Source organism: Ursus maritimus, unplaced genomic scaffold, assembly GCF_017311325.1.
Source record: "Ursus maritimus isolate PB19 unplaced genomic scaffold, ASM1731132v1 scaffold_11, whole genome shotgun sequence".
Taxonomy (NCBI): Eukaryota; Metazoa; Chordata; class Mammalia; order Carnivora; family Ursidae; genus Ursus; species Ursus maritimus.
Window position 1 is genome coordinate 66172177 of NW_024423453.1, and position 27004 is coordinate 66199180.

Here is a 27004-nt window from a genome sequence, read left to right on the forward strand (position 1 = left end):
AATGCCATGTATGAAAAACCCACAGCTAATCTTATCCTCAATGGGGAAAAACTGAGAGCTTTTCCTCTACGGGGAGGAACAAGACAGGCATGTCCACTCTTACCACTGTTGTTCAACATAGTATTGGAAATCTTAGCCATAGCAATCAGACAACAAAAAGAAATAAAAGGCATCCAAATTGGCGAGGAAGAAGTAAACATTTCATTATTTGCAGATGACATGATACAATATATAGAAAACATTGAAGACTCCACCAAAAAAATTTCTAGAACTGATACATAAATTCAGCGAAGTCTCAGGATACAAAATCAACGTACAGGAATTTGTTGCATTTTGATACAGCAATAATAAAGCACCAGAAAGAGAAATGGAGGAATTAACCCCATTTACAATTGCACCAAAAACCATAAGATACCCAGAAATAAGCCCAACCAAACAAGTGAAAGACCCGTACCCTAAATAAATTTGAATCTACCCACTCATCTCACCCTCCCCCGCTGTGTGCTTCGGCCCTCCGGTAATTGCCTTTCTAGCCAAGTGACTCATGTGGCCTCCAGCTGTCCTGCCTGATCCATTCTTTGCAGAGTAGTGAGATGAGCTTTCTCAAGGGCAAATCCGATCCTATCACTCTTCTGGGTAATTTAGGATAAAATCCAGATTTCTTCCTGTGGCCAGCAAAGGTCCTGTGTGATTTTTTTCCCCTCCCTTGCTTCTAGAGCTTAACGTGGTTCACTTGTCTCCCTATTTCCTAAGCTCCAGCAATTCTGCCTTTTTTAGCTCTCAAAACATACTGAGTTACATCCCACCTGAGACTGCATTTGCTGTATCCTCTACCTGAAGCACGCTTTCCTGGGTGTGCCCTTCTCTCCCAGTAACTCCTACACACCGGGGGTCTTAGCAAGTGGGGCTCTTCCTCAGGAACACCCTTCCTCACACTCAACTAAGTTAGATGCCTCTCCTATATGGTGTTTTTGCACCCAGAACTTTAATTTTATGACACTTAGCCAAATGGTCATTGATTCATTGTGTGATTGTTTATGTATTGTTAGACTATAAACCACACGAGTGTAAGGATTCACTCTTTCCTTTTACCATGTGTTCTCAGCTCCTGTTTAAAAAAAAATTGTAGGGCTCTTGGGTGGCTCAGTAGGGTAACCATCTGCCTTCAGCTCAGGTCATGATCCTAGTGTTGCTGGGATCGAGCCCCCCCCCCCCCCCCCCCCCCCGCCCACCGCTGCCCCCGTCGTGCTCCCTGCTCATCGGGGAGCCTGCTTCTCCCTCTGCTCATGCTCTCTCTCTCAAATAAATAAATAAAATCTTTAAAAGAAATAAAATAATTAAAAAATTGTATTCATGACACTTGTTAAAGATGGTAAGGCCACCCTTTTTCAGGGGACTAGTACTGTGAGGTTTTGTAGTAGAGGAGAGATCAGGCTCAACTCTAACATGAGTGTGGGTGGGGGTTTACAGCTGAGCATCAGGGAGGGGCGCAGTGGATGGAGCGTCAGTTAAGACGGATTATTACTAGACCAACTCAACAAGGTTCTTGCTGAAGGCAAGCCAGGGCGGTAAAGTATCAAGGGCATGGAGATGAAGAATTTGGTCAGAGTTTTGCACTGACCCAGCAGGATTCTTATCTGCCCAGTACAGAGGCCAAGGTCGGGGCCTTGAGGACTTAGCGGGCCTGACTAGGTTTGGAACATGGTCACACCTAGCACAACGCCTAGTGCATAGTAGGTGGTCAGTACATATATGTTAAGTGATTAAGTGGCTGAGAATCTGTTGGTGTAGGAAAGAATATGATTCACAAGCAAAGCTGCCCATTCTAATTTTACCCCTAACATGAGCTTACAGTCAAGCTCTTCTCTAAAACTGAAAAATGAATTTAATAATTTAAAACATCCTTAACTGTACCTGAAGTCGAATTTTCTTTGAGTTCGTGTTGCTATATAGCAAAATAAAGGGCCTTGAAAAAGTATCTTTCCCACAATAGAAACACAATTCTCTAAGTGATTTTTAAAAAGCCTAGCTATAGATTTAGAAAGCAGTGTTTCCTTGTAGGATAATATTATTTATGCTGTGTTCCAAACCAGACATTTGCCTTCTTGAAACCCAATAGGAACAGATGCAAGCATCCAACGGAAACCTGAAATATTAGCAATTGTTCCATTAGTTACTTAAACATTCTAGTCAGCCTCGATGTCAGTTGCTTTGCCCAATAAACAAGAAAGTAATTCCTCTTCCTACTTAAAATCATGGCTGCAAATTTTAAAGTCATTTCACGGTGTGTGGACAACCAAGTTATTCTGTAAATGCATTACTATAAAGACACAGGGGGCCTTAAGCTAATTCTCAAAACAAAGCACATTAGATCAGCTTCTGGATATTTTTTGATTTGTTTTGCTTCTGGCTCCTATTTCAAGCCTTAAAAGGCTCTGGGCCACACAGCTAGGGTAGCCTTATGGCTATTAAAATCAATGGAAGGTCAGTTGATTTACTTTGCCATTAAGTAGATAACATGCCAAGTGACCGTCTGTGAATCAAAATGTGATTCCCTCAAAGACTCTGATCTTTTTGCAAAAATAAAAAGATGTTTTTGGAAAGAGAACTTTTTATTACTTTCATGTATGGAATCCTCAACCACCTACATGTAGCCCAGTTTGGTGGCCAGTTGCTTATCCTTTGCCTTTTCCAGCTTGGCAATGCGGCCCCGACTTTGGACCCAAGACGTTGCCTCCCCAGTGATGGCGGGTCTCATCGTATCTGTCATTGTCATTGGTCCTGACAACTTCCACCAGCTTCGCTGAGCTCCCTTGTCTTCCGAGTGAACCTGTGTGGAGACAACCGTGGTGCAGGTCTTCCTGGGGACCAGACGCCCCAGACTGGCCTTCCCCTTGATAATGTAATAGGGAATCCCCATCTTGTGACCCAGAGCAGGTGGGAGGACAACCCGTTCAGTGGGATCCATATTATGTGCAATCACTACCAGCTGAGCCTTCCTGTTTTCCACTATGGTGATACCATGTGAACCCCCGCTCGAAGGACAGGCAGTCTCTCAGTGGGGACAGCACCCTTTGCAGGCAGCTTCCTTTTCAGCCCGGGGTCAACAGTCTCTCCTTCTCTTGCTTTGTCTCTGGTCTGTGTTTGTGGGCCAGCTTGAGAAATTGAGTAGCTGAATGAACTGGTTCATTGCAGGAGACACTTTAGATGTTTGTGGAGAATAACCCTTTGCTGCTGAAGCCAGATGTAGAGGGACCATTTGACAAAGAGGGTGAGGTCCTTTTTGAGCTGGATGTTCTGCTCGATGCCAAATTTCTTGGGCATTTACTCAAACAAAGGACTGATCACCTTCTTGGCCTGATTCTTCTCCACAGTGGAGACCGGGGCCACTTTCTTCCCCTTTGCCTTCTTTCCTTTCGGCATCTTGGATGGCTGGAAGAGAGAGAGAAAGCCAAAAATAAAAAGATTTCATGACCTTTTAGTCAGAGCACTGCTTGACTCTCAAACATAGCAACTATTCTCACCCTTACCCTAGTGCGCCTGCTCTTTCCTTTCCTTTTGCTCTGATTTCATGTTTTTTTCTTTTATTGAGCTTTTTCTTTGGTTTAAAAATGCTTTGGGGGCACCTGGATGGCTCAGTTGGTGAAGCCTCTGCCTTTGGCTCAGGTCCTGATCCTAGGGTCCTGGGATAGAGCCCGGCGTCAGGCTCCCTGCTCAGCGGGAGACTGCTTTTCCCTCTCCCCCTGAACCTCCCCACTCGTGCTCTCTTTGTCTCTCTCTCAAACAAATAAGTAAAATCTTAAAAATATATATATATTTTTTGATGTCTTAAGTTTGTTTTTATTTTTGGAAACAAGTTAAATATAATAACATACAATACATTAAAAATGTTAAATTTATTTTATAATCACAGTAGGACACTATGTAAATTTTAAAAATACAGAATGATACTAAGCAATGCTTGTAGAAGTGTTCATAGGAAGTCAAGGTACAAAACACATGTGGGAATGACACCCCAACCTCAGGATAGCAGAGGCCTCCCAGAAAAGAAAAAAAAAACCAAAAAACAAAAAAATGGGCTGGGCTGGTAGTTGTGATTTACCTTTAAAATTTGTCACATTCTAATGCAGTACACAAAGTGTGACTTGCAAAACTGCAAGCAAATACAGTTAGTGGCTCACTCCCAGAACCCAATCTGGAAATACTCCAGAGTGAAAATGAAATTGATGGACCTGACTAATTAACTTAAAGACTGTCAGAACCCCCTGGGACGCCTCAAGTGGGTTGGTGTGCGTGGGAACTGCAGGCCAGACGGAAGGAGGACCGGAAGCCACAGCCAGCCAGAGGCAGAAGATCTTTTAACTGTGCTCTCTTCTCTCCCCAGATCAGCCCAAGCTGGTCTGCCTAAGTCACCACATGCAGGAGGAAAACCTGAGGGACAGCCTAGTGCCTGAGCAAGGGACCGGTGATGCGTAAGTGGAGCCAGAGCCCAGGACATGTGGGAGAACAGACCGCAACAAGTCCTGGTGGCCACCCAAGGGAGGTGATGACCCTCTGGTAACATGAGCTCCCAGCGAAATATAATGAGTGCCCAAAATTTAGCTGGAGGGTCAACATAAGGCAAAGCACAATTAATTGATTTCACTTCTATGTGGAATCTAAAGAAACAAGGAGAACGAAGAAACAAAGAAACAGAAACAGACTCATAAATTGTTGGGGAAAGTCATCAAAAAGACATGACAGCCAGTTGACCTCTGAGATGCCATCCCCCCCAGGCTTCTCACCCCCCTTTCCTGCTCCCAGAGGCTGCTGCTAGGACAGGGGCTTGAGATAGTGATGTGGTATGGAGAACTCCTGCACGAGTTACATGACTAACCCTGGTTAGGGCCTCTTTACTTTTAGGATTTGGTGGGCAGTTTCAGGGATCCATTTGTCTTGCTACTGTTCAAGACAAGCCTCCTATGTAAGTTTCCTTTGCTTATTAAAACCGTCACCTACCAACCTGGAGTGGCCTGCGTCTTTCTTCCATCTCTTCCAGTTTCAGATGACACCAGGGAAGCTCCCAGGAGGATTGTGAAGCAATACAGAGAATAAAACATGGTTGCCAGAGGGGAGGGGCGGAGGGATGGGTGAAATACATGAAGGGAATTAAGAGGTACAAACTTCCAGTTATAAAATACATAAGTCACAGGGATGAAAAGTACAACACAGGGAATATAGTCAATAATATTGAAATGCTGTCGTATGGTGACAGTTGGTAACACTTACAGTGGTAAGTAACGTATGGAAGTGTTGAGTCACTACGTTGTCCTCCTGAAACTAACATAACATTGTACATCAACTCTAGTTCAATTTTTTAAAAAGTAAACAAAAGAAATATTTTTCAGGAGGATGTTGGTAATTTGAAGCAGGAACTAAGTGTTATGAGGAAGCGGCAATTGCAAGTTATCACTACAATAGGAAACTTCATAAATGGATTGAATATCAGAGTGGATATAGCCAAAGAATGAACTACTAAACTGGAAAAAAAACACGTCAAGGAATTCTCCCAGAAGACAAGTACGACAAAGAAGAGCAAACTATAAAAAGACATGTGAAGAGGGAAGGAAGATAGGAGAAGCTCTGGAAGAAGAGAATGCAATCAACGGAGGGGAGAAAATATTTGAAGAAATGATGACTGAGAATTTCCTATAATTAAAGAAAGAAGGAACACTACAGATTGAAGGGGTTTAGAAAATGTCAACCAAAGAGATAGGAAAAGCCCACACTTTGTTATAATACGGTCAAGTTTAAGACCATCAAAGTCAAAAATTCCTGACATAAAGAAACAAAAGTCAAGTTGATACTAGATTTTTCAGCAACAACATTAGATGAGGATAAGCTAATATTTTCAGCATGTTGAAGGAGAAAATAATTTAGAATGTTTAGAATGCATAGAATGTTTTCCTCCAGCTGAGTTTTTGTTTAAGTGCAATAAAGATACTCTCAAACGAATTATTGTCTCAGAAAGACAAAGACTCTCTTTGAAACCACTCTTGAAGGAAGTATTCTGACAAAAGAAAATGCATCCAGAAGATACAAAGAGATACATACGGGCAGTAAAGGTGAGTAAACCTGAATTTAGATTTCACACACATGATTCGTATATTCTTTTTTGTGTCTGGATTCTTTTGCTTATCATAACATCTTTGAGATTCATCCACATTATTGTATATGTCATTGGTGATATTTTCAATTATTCTAAATTTTAGGTATCAGAGAGAAGAGCATCAAAAGGGCAAACAGCGTAGATTTGAAAGACCTGAGCTGAAATTCTGACTCTTTTCAGTTGTGTGACTTTGCACAAATGATGTAATCTCAGGGCTGGCTGTTTTGATAAATCTCTAAACCTCAACTTTCTTAACTTCAAATAACTATAAAAATACTCAGCTCATAAAGTTGCTGTCATGATCGAGATAAAATAAGTGAGAACATGGTGCTAGACACATAATAGTTGTTCCAGGGGAAAAAAAAAAAGATTTGTTCCATCTGAATATAGCAGGCTAGTCACAGATATTGACTAATTACACTTCCTAATGACCAACCACAGAGGGGATGAAAAGGAGAAACTTTTGTTTTGTTTTTTTTTTTTCCCATCAAACATGACAATAGAAACCGTATTTTCTCCTTTGGAATACAATTTCAGGGTTTAAAAGGGATTGTATATAAGAATACATCATTTCAGTTTGAAAACAAACGAGCCAGCAAGTAAACATTTGGAGCCAGCAGCAAGGCTAGGGGATGCGGGTAGGGCGGGGGTGGGGGGACACTCTTTTCTAAGAACTTCAGAGTGTGGATCCCAGCCATTTCCACTGTCTTTCCTCAGAGGATAAAATTAATTTGAAAGATTTAAAGATAGGCATTCCTGTTAGGTTAAAATATTGTGGTGTTCTTCAGCAAGATGCTATGACCCAAGCCAAAATCTTTTTCACGAGAATAAAGCAGAACCAGTAAATCTTGTGGCATTAAAATGAAATGATAGACCAAAAAACCCCATCATTTTCCTGCCTATGTTTCAGTCAGCTCAGAGAATTTCTTCCCACACACATTAATTTTTCCAAGATGTAGAGAATTAAAAATGTAACAACCATTTCTAATTATCTGTGCTGTTCTTTAAGAACTATGGGGCGTGAATCACTGTAAAGAGCTAATTTAGGAAGGAAGGCAGTCTTTGAATACATTGAACACGCAGACAACTTAGAGGGCACTGACACTTTGTTATCATCTGGTTTGATATGACAGTTGAAATTACCATTTAGCTGAGGCATTTCCACATTGGTAACTCTTGGACTGGGCATTTTACAATGGAAAAAAAACACTAAAGCAATCAGTTTTCTTCTTGTGGTTAATTTTACATGAATAGAAAGAGATAATGCAACTCAGTCCTTTTTCTAATACTTCCGAATAGGGTTGACCTTATAGAAATTTAATTATAAAATGCATGTAGGAACCTTGATGAATCTATTAGGAGGCTGTAGCACAGACAAAAGACTTGGAAGTAATTTCTCTCAAATAAGATCTACAAAGATAAGAAAAATAAATATGTCATTGACTAATAGAATACTTTAAATCTTAATGGTGTTTTTTAGATTTCATATATATTTCTTCATTTATTTATAAATAATCCTATAAATAGGTAGAGTGAGGGTTATGATCTCCACTTTATAAGTAAAGAAATTTTGGACTGAGAGTTTTGAGAAGACTAATATTAGAAGTGATGATGCTTTTCCCCAGATGTCATCACTGCCTCAAATTTTTATGGGCCCTTTGTCACTTATGAAGCATTTAGAGATAACTTGTTAAGGCAGAAATTCAAACCAGGCTAATCCTAAAATTCACCCAGAATTGAGTCCAGAAATTCAAACCAGGTTGATCCAAACCAGGGAGTTAACTGATTCCCATAACAAGGAAAACCAGGATGACTGAATGCAGACAGACTCATACTCTCATTGTTGATGTTTCTTGCTTCCTCTCCTGCCTCAGCCCTGCTCTGTGTGTGGCTCTCTTTCCCTCCTTCTGCAACTGGGCCTCCTTCATGTGGCTCAGTAGGTAAGTACAAGCAGCCCCAATACCACTTCCTCCCAGCACCCACAGCACAAAAATGCCAGAGCCAATCTTCTTCATTTGTTCCAGTTGGAAAAGCCGGGGACGCAACTTGGGCGACATGCCAAATTTTGGCCATTCCTGAGATCAGAGTCGTAGGAAGCTCTGAGTGGCACAAGTAAGACCCTGTTTCTCATGTGATTGTTGGGGACAGAGTACATGATTGACCACATGCAATGGGAGAGGACGATGCCCCCCAAAAAAGGATATTGGCAAATACTCACTGTCTCCTATATACCGGCATAGAAATAAACAGACAGGGAGCTTAGTGGGTCAGATTGGGACATTTAGAAATAGATACATGTACATGTTAGGATTTATTACAAAATTTTTCTGGAAATTCAAATAAGTGGGGAAAAAAGACGAGCTATATAATTAATGCTGCAAAAACAGTTGATAATGTTGTGAAAATAGTATTTGTTGAATGGAATGAAATGAATGAATGAATGAATGAATGAATGAATGAATGAATGAGTTAGAGTCTGAGTTAGAGTCTCAATTCTGCCACATACAGCTCCGGGATCTTGGGATAGTTACTTATCTCTCATAACTTCCATCTTCATTTTGATTCTTCACTATTGGAGGATTAAATGAGTTCTTAAAACCGTAGAAGCCACAATGGAAATATTGGCAGAGGACACAAACACACAAATAAAAATACACAACCCCATATAAATAAATGCAAGAAGTGCATTGGAAAACATTAATGCTAATACTCCATTGTGGTGGAGAGGCAGACATACTCGTGTATCAGCAAGTGATTTCCAATTTAAGTTGGTACAGTCCCTTTTGAAAGTGGCCATTCTACAAACTCTGTATGTTTTCTCATGCTGACATTTCACATCTATGAATTATAGTTTTATAAATTATAGATGTGACATTATTATGCTTTAATTACAAAGATCCCTTTCTATTGTTATTTATTAGAACAAACAATTAGAACTGACCAAAATAGGGGCGCCTGGGTGGCACAGCGGTTGAGCGTCTGCCTTTGGCTCAGGGCGTGATCCCGGCGTTCTGGGATCGGGCCCCACATCAGGCTCCTCCGCTATGAGCCTGCTTCTTCCTCTCCCACTCCCCCTGCTTGTGTTCCTCTCTCGCTGGCTGTCTCTGTCTCTGCCAAATAAATAAATAAAATCTTTTTTTAAAAAAAAAGAACTGACCAAAATATCCAACAATAGAGAATCACCAAATAAATGATGGTGTATAAATAAATAGAAACACTACAGTCATTAAGATGAATTTGTAAAGCAATATTTAAAGATACAAGATGTTCACCGTGTATTTTTATATTAAAACAGAAAATTTACAAATTGTAATGGAAGTAATTCCATTTCAATAAATAATATGTATTTAGGTGACTTTTTTTTCTTTTTTAAGAATTGAAGGGTGCACCAGTGTAACATGGACAGATATTGCCAGATAAGGACAAGGGCTTCACAATCTCACCACCCTTGTCCGTTCTCAAGTCTGTTCTTTTTAAACCTCGACTTCTTTTGTTCAAAATGGAAATAACCAGACATACCTTACTGCAAAACCTGTATACTTTAAATGCGGTAGTACACAACCAGTGCTTAGAACAATGGTGTGCAGCACACGACCTCTCAATACACAGCATAGAAAAACTGAAATGCCCTCAGAGGTCAACCATGATGCTTCTGTGTGGTTGGACAATGGATTGTTTTCATTTAGTTGTTTTTTTTCCTATAAATTCTTCATAATTCACTTGCTAGGTTTGAGACAAACACAAAGATAAAAGTCATTTTATAAAATCTTTTGAAAATGTGAAGAACATTGTAAAAAGACTGGTGGGAAAGAACCAAGGTGGAAATTGCAGGTGTCTTTGGAAGGTGAATTTTTAGCAATGTCGTTTTGTATTTTTCCCCATTTTCAAACCTTTTTTTTTAACAAGCATGTATTTCTTTGTTAGTTTCCTATTCTACCTCCTTTTTGTTTTATCCTCACCGCCTTTAATCTTCCAAGGTAAGGGTGGGGAATATGAACATGAAGTAATGGAAGTCATTTTCTTGGCCAGCAAAGAGATTCTGTTCCACCTTCTGCTTGTTGCTTCGAGCATAACAAAGTCATAATAACTGTGGATTTGTTTTTAATTCCCAAATTGGACGTGCCATTTGGTATGTTGTCTGAAATGTGGTGTGGCTGTGGGACTTAACATCTGAATTTAAGACTTGCCAGAAAATCAGAAATGAATTCTCTCAGGAGTCAAGACCCATTTCTGCGTGGTACACACAGGATGATGTTCAGAGCCCTCTCTGATGGTACCGTGTCCTCATCGAAGACCGATTATTCTTTTGTCCATTTTTCCATTGGCCCCGTAATGTAAGAAGGATCCAGACACTTTTGCACACTACTGTTTTCACATCTGGGGTGGAAAAGTGTTTGCTGTCATTGTTAGATTAAAGTGTGAATCAACTTACTATTATTTTATCAGGTAGATTTTCTTCTGTAAGATGATCTGCTTTCACTTACCTCCAGAGCACTAATTTTTTTTTTAAGATTTTATTTCCTTATTTGAGAGAGAGAGCAGAGCTACAGAGAGAGCATGAGGTGGAGCAGAGGGAGAGGGAGAAGCTGACTCCCTTCTGAGCAGAGAGCCCCACACAGGACTCCATCCTAGGACCCTGGGATCATGACCCGAGCTGAAGGCAGATGCTTAACCAACTGAGCCACATAGGTGCCCCCTTTTTAAAAAGATTTTATTTATTTATTTACTTATTTGAGAGAGAAAGAGAGAGCACAAGAAATGAGGGAGGGGCAGAGGGAGAAGCAGACTCCCTGTTGATCAGGGATCCCAACTTGGGGTTTGATATCAGAAGCCTGAGACCACGACCTGAGCCAAAGGCGGACACTTAACTGACTGAGCCACTCAGGTGCCCCTCCAGAGCACTAATTTTTAATCTGATCTTCTTCGAGAAGGTGATACAAGTTATTCCTCCAAAAATAAAAGGAACATCCATGTGTGTACTGTATTAAGATCACAACACAGGAATAAAGAAAAACTGATTGTGCCCTAAGTGTCCCAATGTTCTTGTTGCTAAAGAAAGTGAGTGGGCTGGAGGCCAATGTAGCTCTATCTTATTGGTTTAAAAATGTTGTTTTGATTCTTATTAGCTTCAGAGCCACAAGTATTCACTCACTTTAAATTTTATGTTGGATTTCTCTGCATGAAAGTAGGAAGATGGGCTAGAGAAAACCAAAATAGATCCAAACAAAATCCACTAGCAACCAATATGGACTCCATAAACATGTTGGTTCTTTCTGCTGGCCTGAAAACAGACTAAATGACTCCATAAGAAGAGCAGGCATTGCCCTGTAAGAGGTATACGAGTGATTTTTAATTATGCAGGTGATCTGCCATCCGCAACAAATAGACTAAAGGGTTGAAGGGAATTTTCTAGCTTGACTTGTTATGATTCCTTCCCAGGGGACGACTTTTGGCCCCAATGCCTCCGTCAGCTCTCACCTGCACAGCACCAGGTTGTGTACGAGCTAACATGTTATTTTGATGTAGTTTGACTCTCTAAAGAAATCTTAAAAGGGCAGAATAGCTCAGGCTAAGAAATGTAGGTGTTAGACAGACATCAGCTCAGCATTAATAAATGTGATAACGTGAATGACAAGATGAATAAGCTCTAGAAATCTGTACAACATTGTACCTGCAGCCAACGATAATGTATTGTACACTTACAAGTGTGTTAAGGGAGTAGATCTTGTGTTGTGTTCTTTTCACAGGAAAGAAAGAGAAAGAAGAAAGAAAGAAAGAAAGAAAGAAAGAAAGAAAGAAAGAAAGAAAGAAAGAGAAAAAGAAAAGAAAAAAGAAAGGAAAGGAAAGGAAAGGAAAGGAAAGGAAAGGAAAGGAAAGGAGGGAGGGAGAGAGAGAGAGAGAGAAAGAAAGAAAAAGGGAGGAAGGAAGGAGGGAAGAAGGGAAGGAAGGAAGGAGAAAATTGAATGAATGGGTGAAGAGGTCTGAGCTGGAGTCTCAGGTCTGCCACTTATAGCTCAGGGATCTTGGGATAATATTTATCTTCACATAGCTTGTGTCTTCATTAGATTGTTGGAGGATTAAATAAGATAACAAGTGTGTTAAACATTTGTAAACTATATACATAGGTGCTCAATATGAGATGGTGGTCATGTTACCCTCTGGCTTCATTAACACTGCAAGAAAAAGTAATGTCAGCCAACACACAAAAATATCTTCTCTGGCTGGTGCCTTATTCCTTTAGACTTTGGCAAATGTTCTCACGCTGGAGAAGGCGTGGCACCCAGACTATTGGAAAAGCTAAATAACACGAGCAAAGAGAAAACTTTTCCCCCAGAACAAAAGACCAGCCTCACTGAAGCTGGAATTGTACCCTTGTGACAAATCAGCTCACACAAAGGAAGGTTACTTGTTGTGTGCCACTTGCCAAGAATACAAAAAGAAATCTAGGACTTGGAAAATGAGAAACATGTTCACATTCTTTTCACTTTAAAATCGTCGCTCACTGCATTTGCATATACTATAACAAGCATGCCTTTCATTTATCTTGAAAAGAGGGTTGATTTGTCCCCAGAAAGAAGATTATTCTTAGAACTTCTGACTCTACTAGGCACAAGGAAGTCTGCAAGTTCTACAGGAACATGTTTTCTTCTTTTTGAGTTCCCTTCCCCCATTTTGTGGCTTGAGAGCTTCTGGGGTCACTGGTCCACACTGAGCATGCATCTGAAATGTAACCCACTGAACTGTTCTATCCTGTTTTGAATTCATAGCCCGTTGTGCTGCAGCAAACAGCAAGCTCATGTTTAGGAGAGGAAATGAACAAACACAAATATCCTGGCTTCCTTCTGAGCTGAAGAGTTGGACAGGGCAGCCAGCTCAGCCAGCTCCCTTTAGTCCTCCGTAGCATAAAAACTTGGCCTCCATCGCTTACACTGCAGCATATAGATGAGACTGGAAAACAGATGAAATGATGTCTGCAATGCATGAAGAAAGAGAGTATGGCCGTCCACTTAGCAAGCAGTAGCAATTCCCCAGACCCAAAGCGATTTCTAGGCGCAGGAAAAAAAAAAAAAATGCATGCTTGGGATGTTGTTGCTAGTGTTTGAGGCTGGTGGGCAGCTGCTGGTTTGCTCTCATTATTTGCACTTTTGCATGACATGTGAAGAAAGATAAGGCGACATCAGTGGAGGCAGATAGTTTAGGAGTCAAATTGAATAGAGCTGGGATCTCAGATTTAAATGTCTACCGGACCAAGCAGATGACCAGACTTTGTAAAGCACACCAGGTATGACCACTTCGGTTGGTTTGGTTCATACTGGTGCTTTAAGTTTCATTTTTTGACAAAGTTACATTCAGTTTGGGTGTGTAAATGTGTAATGATGTTCCTCACTTCCACCAAAATATGGGTTAGCACCCAATTTGCTTGGCCCTGTCAGTCTTTCTTGCATTTTCTCATTTTTGGAGGAGATGTAGAATTAATCACTATTTTAATTCCTTTTATTGATGCTATAAGAAATCGGTTGCCCATGTGCAATGACAGAGGGTAGCTTATACTAGTCAGTGTGCAGGAGACAAGGAGTGGTGGAGACTGGCCAACTGGAGAGAACATGCTTTGTCTTCTGGACTGAATTGTGTCCCCACCCAAATTCATATGGTAAATCCCTAACCCCCAGTGCCACTGGTTTTTTGGAGATAAGGCCTTTAGGAGGTAATTAAATTTAAAGGTCATAAGAGTGGGGCCCTAATCTGATAGGATTAGTACCCTTATAAGGAAAGGCCCCAGAGGATGCTCTTTCTTTCCCCTTCCCAAGTGAACAAAGGTCAGGTCATGTGAGCACAGAGTGAGAGGGCCTACAAGCCGAGAGAGAAGGCCTAAGAATGAAACCTACCTTGCCTGCACCTTGACCTCAGACTTCTAGCCTCCAAAACTAGAGGAATAACTTTCTGTTGTTTAAGCTAACCAATTTATTGTACTCTGGTATAACAGCTCCAACGGACTCATGCATCTTGTCGAAAGTAGGCAGCTGCTTCTTAGTTATAGATTATTATTACTGGGCAAAAGTGAGAGCCCAGGCTGGCTAGATTTGCCATTTTTATTATAAGACAGAGACCTAGTTTTTTTTGTTTTTTTTTTTAAGATTTTATTTATTTATTTGACAGAGAGAGACAGCCAGCGAGAGGGGGAACACAAGCAGGGGGAGTGGGAGAGGGAGAAGCAGGCTCCTAGTGGAGGAGCCTGATGTGGGGCTTGATCCCACAATGCCAGGATCACGCCCTGAGCCAAAGGCAGACTCTTAACGACTGTGCTACCCAGGCGCCCCGAGACCTAGTTTTTTACATGAAGAATTTCCTGGATTTTCTAATGTTAAGGAGCTAATAAATGTAAACACTGTGAAGATATAAAATGGAGTACATAAAGTTCTTCATTATCACATTATTTGTAGCAGTGAAGTGTAGGAAATAACCTAAGCGTCCATCAACAAGGGACTGTTTAAAAACCGGTGGTACATTCGTGAATGGATTCAGAACTAGTATACCCTTTCTAAACAATGTTTTGCAATGCTCCTTTCCAATGAATTCATTGATAATATAATCCCCAGACACAATTTTTAAAAATTAATTGTGTTGGGGCACCTGGGTGGGTGTCTGACTCTTGATTTTGGCTCAGGTCTTGATCTCAAGGTGGTGGGATCGAGCCTCACATCCAGCTCTGTCCTCAGCGCAGAGTCTGCTTGAGATTCTCTCTCCCTCTCCCTCTGCCCAACCAGCTCTCTCTTTCTCTAAAATAAATAATTTTTTAAAAAAGTTATTTGGGGCACCTGGGTGGCTCAGTCGTTAAGCGTCTGCCTTCGGCTCAGGGCGTGATCCCGGTGTTCCGGGATCGAGTCCCGCATCGGGCTCCTCCCCTGGGAGCCTGCTTCTTCCTCTCCCACTCCCCCTGCTTGTGTTCCCTCTCTCGCTGCCTCTCTCTCTCTGTCAAATAAATAAATAAAATCCTTAAAAAAAAAGTTTTTCATGTCTTAACCCAAATCTGAAAACTCTGTAATTTTTAATTAACTATAAAATATAGATTTCAATGTAGAAATGTTCAGACTCAGCTACTCTAGCTGCTCTAACAGTATGATCAGGATTACCGGTCCACAGAACCACTGTGAATGCAACAGCTAGACATGCAGACCAACACAGCATGTTGCGGAGGGCGCAGGGTGAGAACTGAGAGCTGCTCATGAACAAAAGCTGCCAACTATAGGTGTCTGGAGAAGCCCGGGGCTTTCCCGAGGCACACACCATGTGCCTTCTGACGATCAGCTGTAGGATTTTGAGTGAGAGTGAAAAATGAATGAACTCTAAGGCCTCTGAATGTCCTGATGGTGTTAGACTGAGGTCACAGGCCAATATTCAAAGGTGACAAGAAAGGAACTGATTTAAGACTGAGTGAAAAGTACCACTTTTATGGACTTCTTTATAAAAATACCACCAATAAACCTTAAACACTAAGGTCTCAACAATTATTTCATTCTTCCCCCTTTTTAGCAAATAATTCTTTCATCAAGAGTCCCTAATTATCGGTTGTTTTAAAGACAAACAACAAAATGTTTCAGGTGCAATGACTTGAGGCCACATCTGGATCAGCTCATCTGGAGATTGCTGTTTGCACACCACTGTCCCCTCCGCTCTCTGCCGCCATTCCTTCATGTGTGTGATGGTTAATGTGCTTTAAAAATACATTCCCCAAATTCTGCACGCTCTACAGGGTGTGATTACATGAATAATCTTGTCAGAACGAAGTAGATGCTCCCTTCACCACCCGCTCGCCCACCCCCTTTTCCTCCGTGGCAGTCAGCCCTCCTCTGTCTCTACAGTTTATCCCAAATCTTCTCACCATCTGGAAATGGAGTCAAGACCCCATGAAATAGATGTGAGTGAAGGAGCGTGTTTTAAAGACAGGAAGGATCCAGTTAGGAAGGAGAGGTAGCATACACAAGAGAGAAGGTATAGTCTTTAGTGTCAGGTTTCTGAGAAGATATGGAAGAGTCTTCGAGTGGGAGAAGGGGTTATCAGGCCTCCCCAACTTCCTTTTCCCTCCTCCTCAATTACTTACAAGTCCAATTACTTACGCTCCTCTGTGCCCGGTTTTCTCAACTGCAAAATGGTGATAATAATGGTATCTTCCTTCCTCCCCCATTTCCCTCCCTCCTTTTCGGGTCCGAACATGTAGAATATTTGAACTTAAGTTAGCCATTATCTATCTTTTTAGTTTTCAACAATTTTAAGAGTGTTCCTAATTTGTTTTACAATGAGCCTAGGCTAGATTGGAGTCATTAATAAAAGAGTTCTTATGAAATAATTGGGAATGCAATATTCTACTTAACTTGTGCGGGATAGTTGCTATTACAGTAGATTCAGCCTATTATAATTGGACTCACAACGTCCAGGCTTTTAAAACAAAATACTAAACAAGATCAAATAGAAGACATGAAGAAGCACTTTCCGTCCCCCCAGCTCCCGAGCCCCACTCCCCACCTGAATACCAAAGATTGGTGACTTCCCAGCAGATAGGATGGAATGGGTCTTTCATAGTTTTCTCAAAAGTCTGTCTCCAGCAATCATTCACCCCGAGGTGACCCTGAAGAGCAAGGTTGAGTCTCATAGGGTGTGTGATGACCAGACACGTTCTTTGCTTCAGCCCCTGCTGCCTGCCTTGGTGTAGAGGCTTCACGTTATGATAGATGAGTCTTCGGCCCACATAGTTTATTGAGCAACTCCTGACTCAAGAGTGTCTATTAAAAGCCTCTGTTACACATTCATTTTGTAGGAGACCTCTGGATTTTTATTGTGTCTGACAGTGATGTCCCAGGCATTGCTGTGCAGGCCACAGATGTACTTATCAAGGGGCGACCTAAGCTGACTATGGGTCTTCTGTCCGGCACTGCCATGCCCAGCTCACCCCACAGGAATAAATGTCTCCTGCCTCAGAGGCTAGTGCTGTTTTATAAAACAATCTGTGCTCATTTGCATCCTCTTTAATTTTTCTTCTTTTGAGTAAGCCAATTTTCAATTAACTTCAACCAACCCGTATTGGATACTAATAAATGTAAGGTATTGTTATAGGTACTGCAAGGAATATAAAGTTACATTTACTAGGCTGTACATCCCTCAAGGGCAGAGACCATGTCTTATTATCCTTGTATTCTTCATAGTGCCTGGCACAAAGCAGGGGCTTCATAAATATAACTTGAACCAAACAAGATGAATGTCTCAGCTGTCATCTTTAGGTACTCATTATCAGATAAAAGAGGATAAGGCAGATGTGAAAAATTAATTAAAATCAAGGAAGAATGTACTAAGCCCATAATACAGAGATAAAGTGTTATGAAGAATAACAATAGAGAAATCACATATTTTAGGGGTTAATTAAAAGGAGCTTCATGGAGGAGATAATAATTAATGTGATCCATGAAGAATGGTGGTGTTGGGTGGAAAAAAATGGAACTAAAAATCAGACAAAGAATATTCAGGATGGAAGGAATAATATGCAAGAAGGTGCTGAGGCTTTGGGAGATGTGGAAGATGAAGCATATGTAGGTGACATTACATAGTGATTACACATACAGGCTCTGAGTTCCAATCCTTCTGCCGCCACAGACTAAGTGAGCAGCTATAGTTCAGTTACTCTCACTCCTCTGTGCCCCTGTTTCCTCAACTGCAAAATGGTGATAGTAATGACGTCTTCTCCATAAGGCCCCTGAGAGGCTTAAATTTGTTCCTACATTGTCTGGCACAAAGTGAGTACTCAATAAATGTTATTTATTATTATGACTATAGTAGAAATTTGAACACGGGATAAATGTTAGAGAGCCGCTTTCTAATTTCAACTATTCCACTACATAAGAGTCTAATCTTAGGATGTTTTACTCAGTTAACAAAAGGTTATGTCCATCAGTTGGCCTCACTGGGACTCACCTTTTTCCTCTACTAAACAAGAGGTTTGATAAGATTACTACTAAGTCCTATTTAGCTCTAAAATTCTATGAGTGTGTTTATCCTACATGGATTAAAATGCTAGATGTATGTAGGAGAACCAACAGGAAACAAAGATAGGAGAATGCCAAGTTGTGAGAGGCTCTAAGGGCCAGGTGAGAAGTTGGTATGACCACGAATGGAGGACTTTTGTGCAGTTCTGAATAGAGGAGAAATCTATTAAGTTCCTAGTGTGAGGAGAGGATTTAAGGAATACAAAGGTGTTTATTAGAGCCATCTTTCTCACTTTACTGCAGCAAACCATCCCTGTGTAAATGATTTAATCTGGGCAGGGCATAGTTGACAATACATTGTGTCAATAAATCACTGCTAAATGAACTGGATAAAAAAATCCTAGGATTTACTTTGCACTGTCAATGAGGAAATCCAAAGGTGAATTCTAACCATATCAGGTAGCTAGTCATATCTACAGAGGGATCAAAGGCATTAAATACACAATTACCTGTGATTAAAAGAAAAAAAAAAAACAGAAAAGTTCTCCATGAGAACCATGACAATTTCAGTGATACCCTGAATCAAAGTTGTCCAGATAGAGGTGATGAAACACTATTCTCCTTAATGTATTTAATCCAGGAATTTTAAAATGGAATATTTATTTATTTATTTTTAAAGATTTACTTATTTATTTTAGAGAAAGAGAGAGCAAGGGGAGGAGCAGAGGGAGAGGGGGAGAGAGAATTCTCAAGCAGACTCCCTGCTGATCAGGGATCTGGATGTGGGGCTCCATTCCAGGACCCCAAGATCATAATCTGAGCTGAAGTCAAGAGTCAGGTGCTTAATTGACTGCCATCCAGGTGCCCCTATGTATTTATTTATTTATTTTAATGGACTATTTAGAATTTGATTTCATATGACCTCTTAGAGTCTTTCAGTTTTTCAGTGATGGGTACTTTAGATACTTCCTTGATGAACTGTTTCATTTAAAAAGTAATTGTACTTCTTCTAATTTGAACTTGTTACTTCTTGTATTCTGTCAACAAATATTCAGTGACTGCCTACTACACCCACGCAGCACTCTCCTCGGCTCTGTTGAACAACATAGACAAAGTTCATATCTTAGAGCATATAAATTAGCAGAGAGACTAGATACTGAACAAGAAAACAAACAACAGCAATATATATATATAATTTTTTTTGAGAGTGAATGAGTTTACCAGATCTTTCTTAAGAACAGTTTTTTCAGAAAGAGGATGAAAGGGTGTGCAGAAAAGACACTGAGGTACTGACCAGAGGAAAGGAAGTGAGAGGCAAACAAAGCAGGGAGATGGGGCACACAGAAGACACAGGGCAGCTCCCATACCATCTGGCCAAATGAGTTCAGCAAGCTGAAAGTAGGTCCCAGGAACTAAGGTGTATAAATCCAGGCCTTAGTGAAGGAGAGACATCCCAGGCACATGGAGGCACCTGCTGGGAGCAGATCACAGAGGTGACCCTGAAGTTCTTCAGAGACAGCACCTCCCTGGCCCTGGAAGTGAGCAGGAGCTAGAGGCTGGAGGCTACACAGTGCTGATGAGAGCCAGTGTTGTGCCTTGGGCTGACACTGGGTCCCAGGATCTGCTGTGCCTACAGTGGGATGAGAAGGTGCCGGGGTACACCTGCCCTGAGACACTGGGCTAGGAAGGATCTGGCTGAGTCTCCCAGACACTCTTTAACCCAGGTCCAAAGAAATAAAGGGAGCAGCGGTGATGAGAGACAGGATTGTTACTGGAGGATGGCCCTTGAGCTGGAGAAGAGCTTGACTTCCTGGAAGGGCAAAAGGAGGTCAATGTGGCTAGAAGGGAGTGCCTCCAGATAGGTGAGGCTGGAGGGCTCAGTGGGGTCAGGTAGTTGGAGGGCATACCAAGGATTCTGGATTTTTTCCCATGTGCAATGAAAAGCCACTGAAGTGTTTTTAATGAGAGAATGTATATTCTCACTTACATTATATAACGATTACTCTTATTGCTGTATGGAGGAGGGGCAGGTGTGCAGTTAGGAAGGTGGTTGGACAGTACAGTTTGCGGTGTATTTTGCAGGTAGAATCTACTTATTTGGAAAGGGAGGAAGTAATCAGGGTCAGTCTTATGGGGTAATACAATTTAGAGTTGAAGGGAATTACAGTTAGAGCCCTGATTTTCACATGCTTTTTGGAATTTAAATTAATTTTCAAATGAGATTTTATTCAAGAGTCCCCCAATCCAAAGTTGCTTAGGGTGAAGCAGGGGCAGGGGCAGGAAACCCAGAATCCACCCTAAAACTGAGCCACCAGCTTTACCATATTTGTGGCCCCTCCAGTAAAACATTAGGAAGAAAGTGGCATACAGCTTGAAAACAATGTCATAACCATTTATTGGAAATATTTTATTTTACAGCTACATTAGTTCAGCAAATATTTATAGAGCATTCCCCATCTGTCAGGCACTGTGCTAAGCTCTCATACAGCTTCATGTTTTAATTAGGAGGAGATGAAAAAAGAAGAAGCAAATACATCAACAAGATAGAAAATGTGATCCATAACCTGGAGGTGAGCCCACTTTAGATTGGGTGGTAGAAGACAGTCTTTCAAAGAGGTGGCATTTGAGTTGGGTCTTTGCAGTGGATATTGGTTCAAATCTGTGGTTGCTGTACCTTGTGAATGTCTGCCAAGATTTTGCAGAATTTCTCACCTTCTCCCACTTGCCCAAGGTAAAAGTGAAATCTTGCTTTGCCAGCCTCCCTACTACCAGAGCACATTCTTGTGGCATGAGCTCCTCCAAACAGATGTACTCTGTAGTGTAAGCACCTGACAATCTGCTTTTTAAATTGTAATGTAAGTTCCTGACATGAAACTTTTGGTTGCTGAGGCATCCACTTCAAAGACATGCATCTTGAATAAACACATTGCTGGCTACCCAACTAGATAAGGAAAAGTCAGGCCATTCTACCCATGAAGTTCCCCTTTATAGAATGTTCTGGTTGGCCCAAATAACTGATGATTTGACCCCTCACTTTTCCCTTCCCATACTTTAATCCCTGCCTTTCTGTTTTATGTTCACCAATAAAGAGTGAATCCACAAAACCCTAGATACCTCACATTTGACTCCAAAAGAAACAGAACCCCAGGTCCACTTTCTCTCTTTGTCTCTCCACCTGTGACCCTGGGTGTGCCATATATCCTCCAGGAGTTGTGAGTAATAAACTTTCTTTTTTCAAAGTGCTCTTATGGTTGTTGCTCAGCTGCATCTTGCAATCACAAGGGCCAGTCCAACCATGACATTGATTCTGGTCAAGAAAAGGTCTTGGGGGGGGCGCCTGGGTGGCGCAGTCGTTAAAGCGTCTGCCTTCGGCTCAGGGCGTGATCCCGGCGTTCCGGGATCGAGTCCCACATCGGGCTCCTCGGCTGGGAGCCTGCTTCTTCCTCTCCCACTCCCCTTGCTGTGTTCCCTCTCTCACTGGCTGTCTCTCTGTCACATAAATAAAATAAAATCTTTAAAAAAAAAAAAAAAAAGAAAAGGTCTTGGGGCTCACCACAAGTAGTATAAGCTCAGGTGAGGGCCTCCAGGCACTTCTAGTCTATAGCATCACTATTGATAGGCTGAGACAGACATGAGATACACCTACTGGAGATTCGGACTTAGAAAAGTGTGGTGTGAAAAGAGGTGGTACCTTTAAAGCATTCCAGGAAGGGTGGTGGATCTTGCTTGAGAATCAATAAGCAAGAGGTCTTGTTGGAGGCACCCCTCACCCAGCATCATAGTGTGGGCTGTGGCTTCATGGTGGCACCAGTCAGATTTCCCCTGGAGTAGCTGCTTATGGTATTGTACAAGTTGCTTCCTAAGTCATCTGCAGATCTGGGAGCCCCTGACCTGACTTAATAAATTACTTTCCTTTTTGCATGAGCTTCGGTGAGTTCTGTTCTTTGTGACTTAGAATCCCAACTGAAGCAGTAATTGATTCTAGGAGTGTCTGCAGTCAATGGGTCTTCAAGGAAATGGAATACAAGGATTATGGGGTAGTGTGGTTGCTTCTGAGCTGAAGAGCTTATAGAAAGAAAACAAGTTCAAAGCCTTTATTTTTCCAGACTAAGGCATAATCAGAAAGCCAGGGAATTTCTCTGATTTCTAAGGCAGTACTAGAAGAATAACTTATCTTTGCTATAGACACAGGGTTCAAATAGTCAAAAATCAAAGTCAGGGTTTGAGCCTGAGCATTGCCCAAATTCAGAGTGAGAGAGTGACATCACCAAAATAGCAGTGCAGGAAACCCCAGCTTCCACCCTGCTCAAAAAATAAATAATTAGTTAGTTATCCGAGAACATAAACAGCTCTGGGAGAGCTCTGGAGTCCACTTAAGAAACATCTGCCACTCAGTGGAACAAGAAACCTGTGACTAACTTCACAAAAAGGGAAGGGAGACAGCTTCATTTTGCCTGCATCATCCCATTCCCCGTGGTAGCACTGCTCAGCACCAAGAAGGATCCCCCTAGCTAGAGTTTTCTTCACAGGGAAAGGAAGAGGAGGGTGAACAATCAGCTTCCCCAGCCTTTTGGGGCTCTGCACAAAGATCCTACCAGCCTCCTGTCTCCCTTCCTGCTCTTTCTCCCCATCCCATCCTGTCACCTCCACCATGTAGCCAGTCCCCACCTCTGTGATTATGAGTCAGGCTCCTGGAAGTGGTCTTACAGCTGCCTGTGTGTACACCATGTGCTCTGAGTGCTATTATTGCCTGCTCTGGTCTCTAGCCACTGGACGTGGACATGCCACTGAGGACCCCAACAGCCCTCCCGCTACTGCAGACACCCTGTAGCACTCACCAAAGATCACACAAGTTGTTCATGCTATGGACCCCAGTGGCCTGAGCCAAAGAGATATCATGCCTTCAGACCTGGTGCTGCCACATGCCTCCTATTGGGCACCCTGCTCCACTAGACCTGGGGGTCACAGCATGCTCCCACATAAAAAACTCAGCTTGCTTTCATGATATGCAAAATGCTCAGCAAGCTAGGAACAGAAGGGAACTTCCTCAGCCAGATTAACAGCAACTTTGAAAAACCTATAGCTAACATCATACTCAATGGTGAAATATTCAATGCTTTTTACCTAAGATTAGAAACAAGCAAAGATACCCACTTTCATCACATATTTAACATTATAGTACTGGAGGTCCTAGCCAGAGCAAGAGGTAAGAAAAAAGAATTAAAAGACATGAAGATCATAACAGAATAATTAAAATTGTTCTTATTTGAAAAATAATGATCACATAAGTAAAAAATCCTGAGAATTTTCTGGAAAACTACTAAAACTAATAAATGCATTTAGTGGGATCATAGGATATAAGTTCAATATTTTAACAAATCAATTGTATTTCTTTATACTACCAATAAACATTAAAAACTAAAAATTTAACAACTATTTACTATTGCATAAAAAAGGAACGGCAAAATACTTATATAGATTTAATAAAGGGTATGCTAGTCCTTGCAACTTATAAACTGCAAAGCAGTGTAAAGAGAAATTTAAAACATGTAAGTAAATGGAGATCTATAAAATGTTCCTGGATCATAAGACCTAATGTTAAAATGTCAATCTTCCCTCTATGCATTTATGCGATCTCAACCAAAATTCTAACATAATTTAAGAAAATAGAAATTGACACACTGACTTTAGAATTGTTATAAACAGGCAAAGGACCTGGAATAGCTATTACAATTTAGTAAAAGGGAAACAAAATTGAAAGGATTGTGTTGATTTACATATTTACTGGCAAGTTACAGTAATTAAGATAGGGTGGTACTGGAGAAAGGCTAGCCCTGTATAGAATAATGAAACAGAAAAGGCAGTCCAGAAATTGACCCATATTTTAAGGTCCATTGATTAAGACTTAAGTGCTATGGTGATTAGGAGAAAAGATAGTCTTAACAGACACAGAGTATCAGATTGGATTAGAAAAAGCAAGACCCAGCCATATGCTGTCTACAAAAGACTCATTTTAGATCTAAAGACACCTCCAGACTGAATGTGAGGGGGTGGAGAAACATTTATCACACTAATGGACTTCAAAAGAAAGCTGGGGTACCAATCCTCATATTAGACAAATTAGATTTTAAACCAAAGACTGTAGTAAGAGATGAAGATGGACACTATATCATGCTTAAAGGGTCTATCCAACAAGAAGATCTAACAATTACAAATATTTATTCCCCCAATGTGGAAACAGCCAATTACATAAACCAATTAATAACCAAAGTAAAGAAACACATTGATAATAATACATTAATAGTAGGGGACTTCAACACCCCACTCACAGCAATGGACAGATCATCTAAGCAGAAGATCAACAAAGAAACAAGGGCTTTGAATGACACACTGGACCAGACGAACTTCACAAATATATTCCATCACAGAACATTCCATCCTAAAACAACAGAATACTCATTCTTCTCAAGAGCACATGGAACTTTCTCCAGAATATATCACACACCAGGTCACAAATCAGGTCTCAACTAATACCAAAAGATTGGGATTATTCCCTGCATATTTTCAGACAACAGTGCTTTAAAACTTGAACTCAACACAAGAGGAAAATTGGAAGGAACTCAAACACATGGAGGTTAAAGAGCATCCTACTAAAGAATAAATAGGTCAACCAAGAAATTAAAGAAGAATTGAAAAAATTCATGGAAACTAATGAGAATGAAAACACATTTGTTCCAAACATGTGGGTCCTAAGAAGGAAGTACACTGCAATACAAGCCTCTCTCAAAAATTTAGAAAAATCTCAAATACACAAGCTAACCTTACACTTAAAGTAGCTGGGGAAAGAATAGCAAATAAAGCCTAAACCAGACAGGAGAAGAGAAAAAATAAAGATTAGAGCAGAAATCAATGAAATAGAAACCGGAACAGAACAGATAAATGAGGCTTGAAGCTCTTTCTTTGAAAGAATTAATAAGATTGATAAACCTCTGGCCAGACCTATTCAAAAGAAAAGGAAAGGACCCAAATCCATAAAATCATGAATGAAAGGGGAGAGAACATGATTAACACCAAGGAAATAGAAACAATTATTAGAAATTATTACCAGCAACTACATGCCAACAAATTAAGCAATCTGGAAGAAATGGATGTATGCCTGGATATTTATAAACTACCAAGACTGAAACAGGAAGAAATTGGCAATCTGAACAGACTAATTACCAGTAACAAGATTGAAGCAGTAATCAAAAACTTCCCAAAAAACAAGAGTCCAGGGCCAGATGTGTTCCCAGGGGGAATTCTACCAACATTTAAAGAAGAAATAATACCTATTTTACTGAAGCCATTTCAAAAAATAGAGATAGAAAGAAAATTTCCAAACTCGTTCTATGAGTCCAGTATTACCTTGATCCCAAAACCAGACAAAGTCCCCATCAAAAAGGAGAATTACAGACCAACATCCCTGATGAACACGGATGTCAAAATACTCACCAAGATACCAGCCAATAGGATCCAACAGTACATTAAAAGGATTATTCACCATGATCAGGTGATATTTATTCCTCATTCAACATTCATGGTTCCACATTCACAAAGCAATCAATATGATAGAGCATATTAATAAAAGAAAAGATAAGAACCATATGATACTCTCAACTGATGCAGAAAAAGCATTTGACAAAATACAACATGTTTCTTGACTAAAACTCTTCACAATGTAGGGATAGAGGGAACATACCTCCAGATCATAAAAGCCATCTATGAAAAGCCCACAGCAAATACCATTCAGCTTTCCCCCTAAGGTCAGGAAACGACAGGGATGCCCACTCTCACCACTGTTGTTCAACATAGCACTAGAAGTCCTAGCCTCAGTAATCAGACAGCAAAAAGAAATAAAAGGCATCCAAATAGGCAAAGAAGTCAAACACTCGCTCTTCACAGATGACCTGATACTTTATGTGGAAAAGCCAAAGGCTCCACCCCCACATTACTAGACCTCATACAGGAATTCAGCAAAGTGACAGGATACAAAAATCAATGCACAGAAATCAGTTGCATTTCTCTACACTTAATAATGTGACTGAAGAAAGAGAAATTGAGGAGTCACTCCTGTTTACAATTGCACCAAAATTATATCCAATTAATGAATCATCAAACTTTACATCAAAAACCAGGGATGTACTGTATGGTGACTAACATAATATAATAAAAAATATTATTAAAAAAAACAATTGCACCAAAAACCATAAGATACCTAGGAATTAAACTAACCAAAGCAGTGAAGGATCTGTAGTCAAGAAACTACAGAACACTCCTGAAGAAAATTGAGGAAGACACAAAGAGATGGAAAAACATTCCATGCTCATGGATTGGAAGAATAAACATTGTGAAAATGTCTATGCTGCCCAGAGCAATCTACACATTCAATGCAATCCCTATCAAAATACCAGTGACATTTTTCACAGAGCTGGAACGAACAATACTAAAATTTGTATGGAACCTGAAAAGACCCCAAATAGCCAGAGGACTGTTGAAAAAGACAACCAAAGCTGGGGGGTATCACAATGCCTGACTTCAAGCTATATTACAAAGCTGTGATCATCAAGAGAGCATGGTACTGGCACAAAAACAGACACACAGATCAATGGAACAGAGTAGAGAGCCCAGAAATGGACCCTCAACTCTATGGTCAACTAATCCTTGACAAAGCAGAAAAGAATATCCAATGGAAAAAAGACAGTCTCGTCAACAAATGGTGCTGGGAAAATTGGACAGCCACATGCAGAAGAATAAAACTGGACCATTCTCTTACACCATACACAAAGATAAACTCAAAGTGGATGGAAGACTTCAATGTGAGACAGGAATCCATCAAAATCCTAGA

General features: G+C 40.7%; 1 pseudogene; it reads right to left on the minus strand.

Moving 5' to 3' along the window:
* Positions 1 to 2644: 2644 nt before the first annotated feature.
* Positions 2645 to 3587, minus strand: LOC103675993 (annotated as a pseudogene).
* Positions 3588 to 27004: the final 23417 nt, after the last annotated feature.